The 17,316-nt window shown below is 36.4% G+C and overlaps 1 long non-coding RNA gene and 1 other non-coding gene across 2 annotated transcripts; one reads left to right on the forward strand and one right to left on the reverse strand.

Annotated features, from left to right (window-relative positions):
- The first annotated feature begins 2,063 nt into the window (after positions 1–2,063).
- LOC141604592 (uncharacterized) lies at positions 2,064–16,272 on the forward strand. The gene is made up of 6 exons (XR_012526170.1): positions 2,064–2,177; positions 2,421–2,874; positions 14,353–14,387; positions 14,474–14,562; positions 14,757–14,826; positions 16,036–16,272. It is a non-coding gene; the product is annotated as an uncharacterized LOC141604592 (long non-coding RNA).
- TRNAD-GUC (transfer RNA aspartic acid (anticodon GUC)) lies at positions 5,495–5,566 on the reverse strand. The gene has a single exon. It is a non-coding gene; the product is annotated as a tRNA-Asp (tRNA).
- Positions 16,273–17,316: the final 1,044 nt, after the last annotated feature.

A 17,316-nucleotide genomic window follows, 5' to 3' on the forward strand; every position in this document is an offset into this window, starting at 1 on the left:
CAAGAGGGGGGGTGAATTGAAGATTTAAAACTTTTTGAAAGCTTTTTGATTGTGCGTATGTAATTGATTATTTAAAGTTTATTGATTAAACTTTAACTAATCAACTACTGATTGTAAGCAAAAGAAACGAAACAAACGAAAGAAAGAGAGACACGAGGATTTTTGAAGTGGTTCAGTTTCACAAGTCGAAACCTACGTCCACTATTCTCGATTAATAAATTTAGTACCTTTCTACGGATTACAAATTTACTAACCCAACTCGTACAACTAACTCTAGCTGTAACTCAATGAGTACCGTTAAATACTCGAGTGACTAACTTACGCTAATAAGAAAGCACTAATGATTCTAACAAAGGTTCACGTTAATGAACAAGTTCAGAAATCAACTAAGCACTATTATCTTATAACGATAAATGAAGAACAAGTATGCGAGTTTGTAGAACACGACCTTTCGAAATTTGCAAATCGGTTTTCGCTAAAAACACACGGTTTGCACTTTTAAAATATGAAAACAATTTTATGCTTAAGGTCTCTATTTTAGATGTTGCAAATGACAAAGTATTTATAGGCAAAGAGAAGGAGGGCTACACGGTTTCAAGGAAACCCTAACAGCCGAATAATAGGATATAATTATAAATTATATCTTCCAATTATCTCTTACCTAAAAGCCATAGAAGATAATAAAGAATATTCTAAAAGATAGAATATAACCTATCTAATATTATCTTTACTATAAATTCTAAGATTATGATAAGATTTCCTAAAACAAGAAAATCTTTTACCATAAACAAATATATAAGTAAGATATACAAGATATGTAAAGATTATCTTATAGAATAAAATCTTTACCTAATCTCTTAGGCAACACGGCATAACACGGCTCATGGGCTCGTGAATCCATGCAAACCCTAATCTTATTATATAATTAGAATTTAGGTTTTAAGAGAGGCTAGATGGAAACCCTAATTGATAGTAGAGTCCAACTCATAAGTCGACCCAAAAGCTATCAATTAACGCCAACCATAAAACCGAACTCGTCATTAAACCGGGCTTTATAAAATAAATACTTTCCATAAAACATATAAAATAAACTTTAAGAAAATTGCAAATCAATTTTCGAGCCATTTAAAAGTCGTATATAAAAACTCAGCATTTCAATGTTATAGTAGAAGAGCTATAACATTGAACTCTTTTACTAGTAATGTTATAGCTGCAAAGCTATAACTTTACTAATTAAGAAACTCATTCTCTAATTACCACTACGAGATAATCACCTATACTATTCTAATCTTCAAGGAGATCTTCGAGTATAGGCTACATCATCATCCAAGCTTGACTAATCTTCTAGACGAACTTCGTCTTCACAATAATACTTGAATGAATCTATGAATTGTTTGATCTTGATAGAGGGCTTGAACTTCTCATGTAACCATCACAATCTTCTTTGTTGTTTGCAAAGGTTAACGCTAAAACACTTAACAAACTATTACGCACAACAAGTATATACAATATAAACACCTTGACATCATCAAAACATAAACATATAAACTATATGGTCCAACAATAGCGGTTGCGGCTGTTGTGGTGACAGTTAAACCAATTTCACATTTCTTTACTGCGACAACTGGTGGTCTTGCTTCTTATATTCTCCTTAAACGCCACTTAAATGATACACTGATGTTGATGATCAGTGATGGAGCCAGTGGGTGCAAAATCTGAGATGTTCAGTTACTCCCCCGTCCCGGTCATTTGTTTACCTATTTTATTTTGATGGCAATTTGATCCTCCACACCCAATTTAAGATTCGAGTTTAAATTATCTCTACTCTACCTAAGGCCACAGTTGATTGTTGAGATTCACTTAATGGATTTATACCTTAATACACCTCGTTATTGGACGACAATTTATAGGCTCGTGCGTAATTTAGCTTGAAATTTTACTTGTGAGGATAAAATGCTCTTAGGATTGGAACTTGAAACATAAAGATGATTGAGAGGAGCACATATTTGATAAATTGACCTTTGCTAGAGCTAATTCAGCAGTGTTTGTTTGATGTGATGTAGTGCTGTGCCCGTTGTATTACTACCATCAGAAACATCCAGTGAATTACCTGCTTCTCGGAATTTTCACTATCTCGCTTGCATTTGCCGTTGGCCTGACCTGTGCATATACCAGTGGTATGTAAATTCTCTGTTGTAACTTATCTTGTTCAAGCTAGCTTCTTGTTACATCAGCTGAAGATTATCTTATGTAATAGTCCTCGGATTTAAATCGTGTTTTTTCTACTTTTCATAAAACCAGTTATTTATGATCAGCCAGATGTTTCTCTCGGTATATTTCCAAGTGAAGCAAAGTATGATATGGTGGAAAGTGGCGACTCAGATACTGATGTATTTCTCTCATTATCGTTTGGTTTGCAGTACGTGAGTTGAAGGATGTATAGAGAGAACTATGAAGTTCAATTCCAAATTGTCCATTTCGGAACAACGAGTGCGCTTCTGTTCTGGCTCGTGTTATAGAGAACTATGACAGCATTACCAGTGAGCCTTTGCTATCAATTCCTTTTCCTACATATGTGAACCTATTGAGGTGAGACTTTTAAATTGTTGGTTTTCTGATACATCTGTACGCCCGGAGTTTATTTGTTAGATGAGGCGAAACTTTACATTTGAATATTATAGAAAACTGTGTTGCGTATTGTACTCCCAGATCCGTGTATGTTATTTCTCATCCATTTTGCCTTTTTCTTTTTGTAGTTATGTGTAATCGTGGAGTAAATTATCTCATACCTGAAGCATAAACTATCATTTGTTTTGTCTCAGTTATTTTGATTTCTAACCCTAACTTTGTTTTTTATCGCTAGACCAATGAGATGTTAGACTATAAGTAAGTCGGTTAAGAAGTTAGTTAAAAGTTAGTTAGTCGCTTCCTAAATATCAGGGAAGTAGTTGCATTGTAAACACTATATAAGTAAGAACAATTACATTGTATCACATAACGTTTTACACAATCATCAATACAATACATTCTCTATTCTCTATTCTCTCTCTTTTATCATGAGCTTACACAAAGTCTTTCATGGTATCAGAGCAGGATCATTTACTTGATCCTGTTTCTGTTTACTATTTCGCTTCCGCATTCATACAAATCATTTCCATATTCATATCTACATCCTCCTGTCTTTACATCTTCATACTTTAGTTTCACTACTTTCTTTAAATTCTTTGTAATTCTCAGAATCTTTTCTTTTCATTCTTATATCTTTACTCAAAACAAGAAAGATGCCAGAAACAGAAAACACGGCTACTGATGCAGGTGTTGATGATCCGCTTTACATTCACAACACTGATCTCACGGGTGTCAAACTTGTGGCGAAGATTTTCGAAGGTGCTGGTTATGGTAGTTGGAGGAGATCCATGCTTATTGCACTTTCTGCCAAAAATAAATCGGGCTTCATTAATGGGAGCATTCCTCAACCTCCTTCTACATCTCTTTCTGACAAAGAAACAAATGGCAACGCCGCAACGATATCGTGTTCTCTTGGATTTTGAATTCGGTTTCACCGAAAATAGCGATTCTATTTTGTACAAAGGGGACAAACCGAGATTGCTTGGTCCGAACTTGAAGAAAGATTTGGCCACCCAATGGCGCACAATTGTACAAAGTGTTCGAAAGAAGTTGACCGAGTTTACTCGGGGAAACGACAAAGATATCCACTTACTTCACCAAGGTTAAATCAGTTTGGGACGAAATCGAAGGAATGGGCATGAATCCTAAGTGTTCCTGCAGATGCAATTGTGGTGCTAAGGAAAAACAGTCCCAATTTCGGGAGTATCAACGTCTTTGTGCGCTTCTTGATGGGTTTAAACGATTCTTATGCAGATTGTTCGTGGTACCATTCGATGCGTAACCCATTGCCAAAACTTGCTGTGATTTACAATAATCTTTTGCAAGAGGAAAGACAACGAGAGATTCACAATTCAACACAGTTCGAAATCAATCAAAGCAAATGTTGGCTAAAAATGTCAGTTTCAAGAATAATTCTTGGGGCAATGGTAATGGGAATGCTTTAACAAGGGTTTTCGTGGCCATAACAAGACTGGTAATCCCAATTACAAGGGTTACAATCCTAATTACAAGGGCAAGAACATTGTTCGAATCGAATCGTGGTTTCCATACTAATCATTTTCTAATCAAAGATCATCGTGGTTTTAACAAAAATCTCAATCGCTTTCAACAAAATCAATCGGTTCAACAACCGTAAAAGCCTCCTCCTCCTTTCTCGCAATTATTGCAAGAAATATGGTCACACAAAGGATTCGTGTTATCATTTGATGAACAGAATAGGCGCTTTCTCGGTAATGTATTCCACAATGAGCAAGGCAACAACCAGAATTCTTTCAATACTGACAATCAACAAACTGGTGCATCTGGGTCTGGTATTCATCCAAGTAACAATTCTCCTGAGACAAGCAATAATGATGCTGGAACATCTTCTGCTAACTTTGCAGGTACGAGTTCTTTGCATCATACTTTAATTTCTAATTATCACTCCAATCATTTTTCTAATACTTGGATACTAGATACAGGCGCCACTGATCATTTTTGCTCAAATAAGGCTTTATTTTCTGAATTCAAACGCCTAGACAAACCTTATTCTGTGTCTTTGCCTAATGGTGATGCGGTTAAGATAGACATTGTTGGCACTGTACATATTACTTCTAATCTGTCCTTGACCAATGTGCTATATGTTCCATGTTTTAAATTTAATTTGTTATCCATCAGTAAGTTAAATAAGCAACTACAATCAGTAGTGAGCTTTACACCTAAAATTTGCTATTTGCAGGCTTATTCCAAGAAGCCCTTGATCCTTGGTAATAACTACAATGACCTGTATTTGCTGAATTCTCACATAAGCAAGGATCTTGATAATGGTTCTCAAGTACAAACTGATAATAGTAATAAAGGCAATGTAAATTCTGTTGTTTCACAGGACTCTTGTCATGTCTGGCATAAAAGATTAGGCCATGTTCCTCTTTATAAGATGAAACAGTTGATATTATCTTACTTCGTATTATATTACGAGGAGAATTCGTAAGTGTTTATACTCTCCGTATTTTTATATTGTAGTGAGGTTGACATGGCTCTACGTATTGAATATTATATTTGCTTTCTCCTGGCTTTATTGAGAAGGTATTTTTTTAAGGTTTTTGCAGGCTGTATTATGAGCCATTGTCAAATGCGAGGCTTTCACGACGCCTGCGCCTTGCATTTTCTCAACGTTTTCTTGCCTTTTCAGCGTCATTATCATTTTTTTATGCAAATGGATAACTTCACATACTCGAATGGGTATAGACTATAGAGCTTACGACGATATGACTTGTACGCTTTCAATTAACGTTACTAAAAAATGTAAAATTGGATACAGATTATAGTGTGTATGTTGATATGCCTTGTACACTTCTAGTTAAAACATAAGTGAAAAAATTAAAAACGCTGTTGCCGGGGATCGAACCCGGGTCACCCGCGTGACAGGCGGGAATACTTACCACTATACTACAACGACAATGTTGATTATTCTCTAATTAGAAGTACTTTACTCTTTGCATAAACCAAAATGTTGAAATGGTAAATTAGACAAAGAATTGAGTCCATGATATTAACCGGGGAAATTAAACTCGACGTAAATCAAACATGCAACTTTCTGAACTGGAGCCATACGTGTTACGCTACCATCGCGTCACGAATCCGATGGATGGTTTTTTGCTGCCATAAAAATTGATGTACCATCAGTAGCATTTGCAAGCTAATGCTTCAATCTATTACGACATTGATGAAACTTTTTTTTTTTTTTTTTTTTTTTTTTTTTTTTTTTTTTTTGGCAGCTGTAAATAAAGGACATTGATGAAACTCAACATTCAAGGAATTGAGGAAAATATCTGGGAATATTAAAAACTTGTGCTGAATCGTCTTCGACGAGTTTAATTGGAGAAATGTACGATAATAATGGTGGACTTAATGGTTAATAGGTGGTGACCGAGGTGGTGGTGGTAGGAGAATAATAAGGATTAAAATGTCCAAGTCAAGATTGTCCATGTCCTCCTCTTTATTACCTTTTTTTTCTTGTTATGATCTGAGTTTCATTTTGCGAGCAAATAAATAAACGACTCGAATGTAATATTTTGTGACTCTATTCTCTAGCTTCCTCAATTTTAACACTGATTAATCAAATTTGTGTCCTTATTTTTTCCAAATTAAACCTTATCAATTTGCTACTCACTTATAGTTAACACTTAACATTCTAAGATCTATGAAAGACTTTGTGTAAGCTCATGATAAAAGAGAGAGAATAGAGAATAGAGAATGTATTGTATTGATGATTGTGTAAAACGTTATGTGATACAATGTAATTGTTCTTACTTATATAGTGTTTACAATGCAACTACTTCCCTGATATTTAGGAAGCGACTAACTAACTTTTAACTAACTTCTTAACCGACTTACTTATAGTCTAACACCCCCCCTCAAGTTGGAGGGTGTAAAATACAACCCCAACTTGGACTGGAGTTGATGATGTTGAGGTCCACTTAGAGGTTTGGTAAAAAGATCTGCTGGTTGCTGCTTTGTTGGAACATAAGATAGAGAGATTAGCCCTTCCAGCAGTTTTTCCCGAACAAAATGACAATCAAGATCTATGTGTTTTGTTCGTTCGTGAAAAACTGGGTTTTTAGCGATGTGTATAGCAGCTTGACTATCGCATTTGATTGGTATAGCCTTGATTTCAGGGACTTCTAATTCTTGCAATAATCTGCTTAACCAGGCGAGTTCAGCTGTCAACCTTCGTAAAGATCTGTATTCAGCTTCTGCTGAGGACAAGGAAACGGTTTGCTGCTTCTTTGATTTCCAGGAGAGCAAACTTCCACCTAAAAATACAAGGAAACCACTCACTGATCTCCTGGTTTGGGGACAAGATGCCCAATCCGCATCACAAAAACCTTCTAGGCCAAAAGTTGGTTTGTTGTTAAGTAAAATCCCCTGGGAAATATCATTGGCAAGGTACTTGAGAACATGAACAGCTGCAGTCATGTGATGATCTCTTGGGAAGGCCATAAATTGACTTAGAAGTTGCACGGCAAAAGCGATATCTGGCCTGGTATGTGTCAGAAAGTTAAGTTTACCAACTAACTTCCTGTATTCTGAGGGATTGTCTATGAGATCCCCTGAGTGGACATCTAACTTGACTGTGTAATCCAATGGTGCAGTAACAGGTCTGCAAGTTGTACAATTGAACTCTTCCAGAAGTTCTCTAGTGTATTTCTTCTGAGTGATGGCAATTCCAGCAGGAGAATGAATGAACTCCATGCCTAAAAAATAACTGAGATCACCTAAGTCCTTAATCTTGAATGTGTTATCCAGAAAAGTTTTAAGATTTGTGATCTCTGCATCATTGTCACCCACTAACAGTATGTCATCAACATAGATAGCCAAGAAGACAACTTTCCCATTTGTCTTTTTATGAAAGAGAGAATAGTCATTCTTTGACTGTTGATACCCTCTTGATCTGAGAGCATTGCAAAGTTTGGCATTCCACTGACGTGAAGCCTGTTTTAAACCATATAGGGATTTTTGAAGCTTGCAGACGAGATGTTTTCCTGGGACACTCATACCAGGTGGAATAGACATGTATACTTCCTCATCTAGGTCACCATGTAGAAAAGCATTGTTTACATCAAGTTGAGTCATTTTCCAATGCTTCTTTATGGCCACTGCAACTAAACTCCTTATAGTTGTCATCTTTACCACTGGCGAAAAAGTTTCTGTGTAGTCTATACCTTCTTTCTGAGTGTAACCTTTTACAACCAAGCGTGCTTTATATCTCTCTATTGTACCATCTGATTTGTGCTTGACCTTGAACACCCACTTGCAGGATATTGCTTTCTTTCCTGCTGGTAAAGGCACAATAGACCAGGTGTGGTTTGCATCAAGAGCCTTGAACTCTGCTGCAATGGCTTCTTGCCACTCAGGATAAACTGAAGCTTCTTGATATGATTTGGGCTCTTGCACAGGAACCATAGGAACCTGACTACCTGGACTACTAGAGGAAGCAGACAAGCATATACTAGACAGGAGAGGAGCAACACTTTCACACATAGAAGTTAATGTGTGATTACAGTAAACAGCATTGCAACATTTATTTTTCTTTGTCTGACAAACATACTGTTGTAAATAAGAAGGTGGCTTTGAAACTCGTTTAGATTGTCTGCCATTGGCTGTATTATCAATTGTAGGAGTGATATTATTGAAAGAGGAATTAACATGTTGAGACACATTAGTGTGAGGAATATCTTCCTGTACTGAACTCTCAGGTGTAACTGTACTAGTGTCTGGTTGTTCATTAGGGTTTATATTTGCAAATATGTCATCATTGTCAGTTATAGGAGCAGGAATAAAATGAGATGAACTATCTTTGATATAAGGAAAAATACTTTCATGAAACACAACATCTCTAGAAATTATAATAGAATGATTATCAAGACTAAGTAGTTTGTATGCCTTTTTTCCAAATGGGTATCCTATAAAAACACAAGGAGTAGCTCGTGGAGAGAATTTATCTCTACCAGGTTTAGATGTACAAGCATAGACAAGGCAGCCAAAAGCTCTCATGTGAGATAAGTCAGGTGTTTTACCAAATAATATTTGAAAAGGAGACAGATTAGATAAAACCTTGGAAGGCATTCTATTTATGATATATGTAGCTGTCAGAACACAGTCTCCCCAATACTTTGTTGGGAGATTGGACTGAAATTTTAAAGCTCGAGCTGTTTCTAAAAGATGCTTGTGTTTACGTTCCACCACACCATTCTGTTGTGGGGTATGAAAACAAGAAGTCTGGTGTAAAATACCATTAGCAGCAAGAAAAGAAGAAGTGATATCACTAGTACCAAGTTCAAAAGCATTATCTGATCTAATGATTCTAACCTTTCTGTCAAACTGAGTGTTCACCATTTGTATGAAAGTTTTGATGAAATTGAAAGCATTGCTTTTACAGGACAGAAGATGTGTCCATGTGCAACGTGTAAAATCGTCTACTATGGTCAGAAAATATTTATAACCATTATAAGTGGGGGTATGATAAGGACCCCAAAGATCTATATGAATTAATTCAAATGGATGCATAGAAACAGAAGAACTGATAGGAAAGGACAACCTATGTTGCCTAGCTTTAGCACATACAGGACAAGTAGTTATGTCTATTTCATTATCAAAAGTACATATTTGCAACTGTTTCATCTTATAAAGAGGAACATGGCCTAATCTTTTATGCCAGACATGACAAGAGTCCTGTGAAACAACAGAATTTACATTGCCTTTATTACTATTATCAGTTTGTACTTGAGAACCATTATCAAGATCCTTGCTTATGTGAGAATTCAGCAAATACAGGTCATTGTAGTTATTACCAAGGATCAAGGGCTTCTTGGAATAAGCCTGCAAATAGCAAATTTTAGGTGTAAAGCTCACTACTGATTGTAGTTGCTTATTTAACTTACTGATGGATAACAAATTAAATTTAAAACATGGAACATATAGCACATTGGTCAAGGACAGATTAGAAGTAATATGTACAGTGCCAACAATGTCTATCTTAACCGCATCACCATTAGGCAAAGACACAGAATAAGGTTTGTCTAGGCGTTTGAATTCAGAAAATAAAGCCTTATTTGAGCAAAAATGATCAGTGGCGCCTGTATCTAGTATCCAAGTATTAGAAAAATGATTGGACTGATAATTAGAAATTAAAGTATGATGCAAAGAACTCGTACCTGCAAAGTTAGCAGAAGATGTTCCAGCATCATTATTGCTTGTCTCAGTAGAATTGTTACTTGGATGAATACCAGACCCAGATGCACCAGTTTGTTGATTGTCAGTATTGAAAGAATTCTGGTTGTTGCCTTGCTCATTGTGGAATACATTACCAGCAAAGCGCCTATTCCTGTTCATCAAATGATAACACGAATCCACTGTGTGACCATATTTCTTGCAATAATTGCAGAAAGGAGGAGGAGGCTTTTCTGGTTGTTGAACTGATTGATTTTGTTGAAACTGATTGAGATTACTGTTAAAACCCTGATGATGCTGATTCTGAAAATGATTAGTATGGAAACCCTGATTCTGATTCTGAACAATGTTCTTGCCCTTGTAATTAGGATTGTAACCCTTGTAATTGGGATTACCAGTCTTGTTATGGCCCTGAAAACCCTTGTTAGCAGCATTCCCATTACCATTGCCCCAAGAATTATTCTTGAAACTGACATTTTTAGCCAACATTGCTGCTGATTCAGACTGGAACTGTGTTGAATTGTGAATCTCTCGTTGTCTTTCCTCTTGCAAAAGATTATTGTAAATCACAGCAAGTTTTGGCAATGGGTTCTGCATCAGAATGGTACCACGAACAACTGCATAAGAATCGTTTAAACCCATCAAGAACTGCACAGCACGTTGATACTCCTGAAATTGGGACTGTTTTTCCTTAGCACCACAATTGCATCTGCAGGAACACTTAGGATTCATGCCCATTCCTTCGATTTCGTCCCAAACTGATTTAACCTTGGTGAAGTAAGTGGATATGCTGTCGTTTCCCTGAGTAAACTCAGTCAACTTCTTCTGAACACTGTACAATTGTGCGCCATTGGACTGGCCAAATCTTTCTTCAAGTTCAGACCAAGCAATCTCAGCTGTCCCACTGTACAAAATAGAATCTGCTATTTCTGGTGAAACTGAATTCAAAATCCAAGAGAACACGATATCGTTGCAGCGTTGCCATTTGTTTGCTGTAGCAGATGTAGAAGGAGGTTGAGGAATGCTCCCATTAATGAAGCCCAGTTTATTTTTGGCAGAAAGTGCAATAAGCATGGATCTCCTCCAACTACCATAACCAGCACCTTCGAAAATCTTCGCCACAAGTTTGACACCCGTGAGATCAGTGTTGTGAATGTAAAGCGGATCATCAACACCTGCATCAGTAGCCGTGTTTTCTGTTTCTGGCATCTTTCTTGTTTTGAGTAAAGATATAAGAATGAAAAGAAAAGATTCTGAGAATTACAAAGAATTTAAAGAAAGTAGTGAAACTAAAGTATGAAGATGTAAAGACAGGAGGATGTAGATATGAATATGGAAATGATTTGTATGAATGCGGAAGCGAAATAGTAAACAGAAACAGGATCAAGTAAATGATCCTGCTCTGATACCATGAAAGACTTTGTGTAAGCTCATGATAAAAGAGAGAGAATAGAGAATAGAGAATGTATTGTATTGATGATTGTGTAAAACGTTATGTGATACAATGTAATTGTTCTTACTTATATAGTGTTTACAGTTGCAAATATGTACTTTTGATAATGAAATAGACATAACTACTTGTCCTGTATGTGCTAAAGCTAGGCAACATAGGTTGTCCTTTCCTATCAGTTCTTCTGTTTCTATGCATCCATTTGAATTAATTCATATAGATCTTTGGGGTCCTTATCATACCCCCACTTATAATGGTTATAAATATTTTCTGACCATAGTAGACGATTTTACACGTTGCACATGGACACATCTTCTGTCCTGTAAAAGCAATGCTTTCAATTTCATCAAAACTTTCATACAAATGGTGAACACTGAGTTTGACAGAAAGGTTAGAATCATTAGATCAGATAATGCTTTTGAACTTGGTACTAGTGATATCACTTCTTCTTTTCTTGCTGCTAATGGTATTTTACACCAGACTTCTTGTTTTCATACCCCACAACAGAATGGTGTGGTGGAACGTAAACACAAGCATCTTTTAGAAACAGCTCGAGCTTTAAAATTTCAGTCCAATCTCCCAACAAAGTATTGGGGAGACTGTGTTCTGACAGCTACATATATCATAAATAGAATGCCTTCCAAGGTTTTATCTAATCTGTCTCCTTTTCAAATATTATTTGGTAAAACACCTGACTTATCTCACATGAGAGCTTTTGGCTGCCTTGTCTATGCTTGTACATCTAAACCTGGTAGAGATAAATTCTCTCCACGAGCTACTCCTTGTGTTTTTATAGGATACCCATTTGGAAAAAAGGCATACAAACTACTTAGTCTTGATAATCATTCTATTATAATTTCTAGAGATGTTGTGTTTCATGAAAGTATTTTTCCTTATATCAAAGATAGTTCATCTCATTTTATTCCTGCTCCTATAACTGACAATGATGACATATTTGCAAATATAAACCCTAATGAACAACCAGACACTAGTACAGTTACACCTGAGAGTTCAGTACAGGAAGATATTCCTCACACTAATGTGTCTCAACATGTTAATTCCTCTTTCAATAATATCACTCCTACAATTGATAATACAGCCAATGGCAGACAATCTAAACGAGTTTCAAAGCCACCTTCTTATTTACAACAGTATGTTTGTCAGACAAAGAAAAATAAATGTTGCAATGTCATTTTTCTTTGTAATCACACATTAACTTCTATGTGTGAAAGTGTTGCTCCTCTCCTGTCTAGTATATGCTTGTCTGCTTCCTCTAGTAGTCCAGGTAGTCAAGTTCCTATGATTCCTGTGCAAGAGCCCAAATCATATCAAGAAGCTTCAGTTTATCCTGAGTGGCAAGAAGCCATTGCAGCAGAGTTCAAGGCTCTTGATGCAAACCACACCGGTCTATTGTGCCTTTACCAGCGAAAAGAAAGCAATATCCTGCAAGTGGGTGTTCAAGGTCAAGCACAAATCAGATGGTACAATAGAGAGATATAAAGCTCGCTTGGTTGTAAAAGGTTATACTCAGAAAGAAGGTATAGACTACACAGAAACTTTTTCGCCAGTGGTAAAGATGACAACTATAAGGAGTTTAGTTGCAGTGGCCATAAAGAAGCATTGGAAAATGACTCAACTTGATGTAAACAATGCTTTTCTACATGGTGACCTAGATGAGGAAGTATACATGTCTATTCCACCTGGTATGAGTGTCCCAGGAAAACATCTCGTCTGCAAGCTTCAAAAATCCCTATATGGTTTAAAACAGGCTTCACGTCAGTGGAATGCCAAACTTTGCAATGCTCTCAGATCAAGAGGGTATCAACAGTCAAAGAATGACTATTCTCTCTTTCATAAAAAGACAAATGGGAAAGTTGTCTTCTTGGCTATCTATGTTGATGACATACTGTTAGTGGGTGACAATGATGCAGAGATCACAAATCTTAAAACTTTTCTGGATAACACATTCAAGATTAAGGACTTAGGTGATCTCGATTATTTTTAGGCATGGAGTTCATTCATTCTCCTGCTGGAATTGCCATCACTCGAAGAAATACACTAGAGAACTTCGGAAGAGTTCAATTGTACAACTTGCAGACCTGTTACTGCACCATTGGATTACACAGTCAAGTTAGATGTCCACTCAGGGGATCTCATAGACAATCCCTCAGAATACAGGAAGTTAGTTGGTAAACTTAACTTTCTGACACATACCAGGCCAGATATCGCTTTTGCCGTGCAACTTCTAAGTCAATTTATGGCCTTCCCAAGAGATCATCACATGACTGCAGCTGTTCATGTTCTCAAGTACCTTGCCAATGATATTTCCCAGGGGATTTTACTTAACAACAAACCAACTTTTGGCCTAGAAGGTTTTTGTGATGCGGATTGGGCATCTTGTCCCCAAACCAGGAGATCAGTGAGTGGTTTCCTTGTATTTTTAGGTGGAAGTTTGCTCTCCTGGAAATCAAAGAAGCAGCAAACCGTTTCCTTGTCCTCAGCAGAAGCTGAATACAGATCTTTACGAAGGTTGACAGCTGAACTCGCCTGGTTAAGCAGATTATTGCAAGAATTAGAAGTCCCTGAAATCAAGGCTATACCAATCAAATGCGATAGTCAAGCTGCTATACACATCGCTAAAAACCCAGTTTTTCACGAACGAACAAAACACATAGATCTTGATTGTCATTTTGTTCGGGAAAAACTGCTGGAAGGGCTAATCTCTCTATCTTATGTTCCAACAAAGCAGCAACCAGCAGATCTTTTTACCAAACCTCTAAGTGGACCTCAACATCATCAACTCCAGTCCAAGTTGGGGTTGTATTTTACACCCTCCAACTTGAGGGGGGGTGTTAGACTATAAGTAAGTCGGTTAAGAAGTTAGTTAAAAGTTAGTTAGTCGCTTCCTAAATATCAGGGAAGTAGTTGCATTGTAAACACTATATAAGTAAGAACAATTACATTGTATCACATAACGTTTTACACAATCATCAATACAATACATTCTCTATTCTCTATTCTCTCTCTTTTATCATGAGCTTACACAAAGTCTTTCATGAGAGCTGTTGTTCAGCGTGTTTCATATGCATCGATTGAGGTTACATTTCTTCCGTTTTTCCCTTTTAATGCTTGCATTTTGATATGTTTTTGATGATCATTGTTCTGATAGTATATGATTAACAGGTTGAAGGTACAATTGTTTCAAAAATTGGGCCTGGTTATCTTGTTCTTGTTGGAATTCTTGAATCCGACAATTGCGACCCCGATTACATGTAATTTCTGTCCTTTTATCTTGTTTTTGGGTGGTTGTTTTGTATTTTTGGACTTGGTGTTAAAATGTTTGAAATTACCTTAAACATGCCATATCATAAAAGTTTACGTTTGATCAAGCGATTATTTTGTTTTTTGGTCTATTCAATACTCATCACAAAGTAATTACCTGCGTGTTCTATTTATTGGAGTGCAGAGATAACGAACACGATTGGACCTGCAAGGGAGGATTAACTCCTTGAAGTACATCATCTATTCTGATCCACGTAATGTCTCTTTTTCCACGAAATGTGCATTAAATACCTTCTCTTTGTTACAATAGAAAGATAAGAAGCTAAGAAGCTGAACTTTTGAAGGGTTTTCAAAAGGAAGTAGAGGGGAACATTTTTTTTAGATAGAAAATTGGTTTGAAGGAGATGAAGAGATTCATTTTTCCAATGACTAGATAAATTAAAATTCCACTATTAAGAAAGTTTCAAAATGAAAGCACTTAGGCTGCTCCGTTCTTGCTCCTTCCTTTAATCGTTGGAGGTAGAATTTTGGAACCCAAGCGCGAGATGTGTTAAAATTGTGAATGATTGGCCGCAAATTTTGGTGATGGTAGCATTAATATTAGTGGATTGAACTTGAAAGTTGTGACTGATATTATTAGACATGTATCAACGAGGTCATGCTGTTCACATGAATACAAAAGTGACGCTATTAAGAAATCATTATTTGGAAGTAGCTCTTCGATTATGTTATTTTTTGGATAAGTTGGGTAAAAATAGGTAGGACTTAATGAAGTAGTGTCTCATATTTATGCTATAGATTTCTCTCGTATATCTAGCCTAAGTTTAAGTGATAACTGTCGTCAATATTTGTTTGATTTTAGGGCTCAAATGTGAATTTTAGCTAAAGGAATTGGATTGGCTATTAGGTACATATTAACGATTTATTGTCTACCAAAAAAAATAATATTGACGATTTATGAAATTATTTTTTAGTACTCTTTCTTGTTGCGTAACTTGCACATTCCTGGAAAAGAGGGTTAGAATGGCGAGAAATTTATTTATAATGCTATTAAGAGGATGTTGAGTTTAATATCGTATATCATGTATCGGTACTGAATTACTTGAATTTGAAGTTTAATTCTCTATTTAAAGTTTGTTTACTTCATTAGTTGCTAAAGTATTTGATTGTATGCTGTTATACATAAATCATCATGATCCTTGATGTTCAACTTTTGTAGAATATTTTGAGCCTACAACAGTGGAAGGAGGTAGAGAAGGTGCAAGTAGGTTTTGTCCTAATACAGTTCGACACTCTATGGTCTTAGTGTGTCACTCATTAATTAGGCTTTTTAGAGAACACCTTGCTAGAGACGATTTTAGGGAGACGCAAATAGCTAAGAGAGCATTTAAATTCTTTTCATTTGCTCAATTATATGTACTTGGAAATAAATTGTGCAACATGTCACGTGTCTTCTATTTCAGGAGCCTAAACAATAACTTGAAAGGTCCAACAGGAAGGGATAGATATTAGCCGAGCTTCGATAAGAAGATAAGATGGTAACACACTAGAAGAGCCGTGAGAACGCAAGATGCCAGCATCTTTTGTTGTGTAGAGGTTGATACATTGGTTACGGTTTACTAATCAGTATATGATTATTTGTACACAATAATGGTGGTGGTTTTTTCATGTTCCATACCTCAGATGTATGTAAGTAGTATTGATAGTGATACGTGCATTTTATATAGTCTTTTTAGGCCTTTTCATGCACGTATTTCCATGCTTTTATCGTAGTTTATGCTACGAAATGTCCCGAATATGCTACTTTGGTTTGTTTTGTCTTATTTGCAGGAATGAACCAGAAAGTAGTGAAATCAAGCCTTTTACCGTCCGTTTAGCATGCATTTGGAGGAAGAGTGAATTTGGAGCGGGAATGTAGCTATTTTGAGATGCGCAAAGAAGAAAGATAGCTAGGCGAGCAAAGAAAGAACTTCAAATTGCTAGTGCCTACTTTGAAGAGCCATATCTCGAGTTCTACAACTGATATTCAGGTGATTCCAATTGGATATGAAAGCTTGTCCTCTTAGCTTTCCAACGCCACCGGAGTCGCCCTATTTGCCCAAGTAACGAAGAAATGGCAGCCGTTTGAAGTTCAGTGCGCGAAGCAGGAATTGTGTGTTGGAAAGTACTCGATCGAGTAGATTTATGTTCGATCGAGTCCTTTTTCTACTCGATTGAGTAGATTCAATTTAAGATTTACTCGATCGAGTAGATTTTCTACTCGATCGAGTGGTTTAAGCTTAATTTTACTCGATCGAGTGATTTAAAGTTACTCGATCGAGTAGTTTTTGTTATTGGGCTTGGGTCCGTGACGCATTAGGTCTAATTACGCATAGGTTTATTATAAATAAGGAGATTAGTCTTGCTAATCAGATATATCTCTCCATCTCGGATCATACATCTCTTAGTTTTACATCTCAAACACTTTGCTACGATTTCCGATCTACAACTTTGTAACCGTACTCTTTCCCTTTTAATTCATTCTTGTTTCTTTATTGCTTTTATTATTTCTCTATTTAGTTATCATGTCTTATGTTATTAGATTAGCAATTGCTAGTGTAGTATCCCGAGCCATGCGTAGCTAATTCCTTTAATATGTTAGGACTAGGGAAACCGTGGTAGCAATATGTTAGGATCGACATGATTAGATTAGTTTTGCGACAAGAATTGTATTAAGCAATATAATTGTGATTAGGTAGAATGAA

Source organism: Silene latifolia, chromosome 1 (genome assembly GCF_048544455.1).
Source record: "Silene latifolia isolate original U9 population chromosome 1, ASM4854445v1, whole genome shotgun sequence".
NCBI lineage: Eukaryota > Viridiplantae > Streptophyta > Magnoliopsida > Caryophyllales > Caryophyllaceae > Silene > Silene latifolia.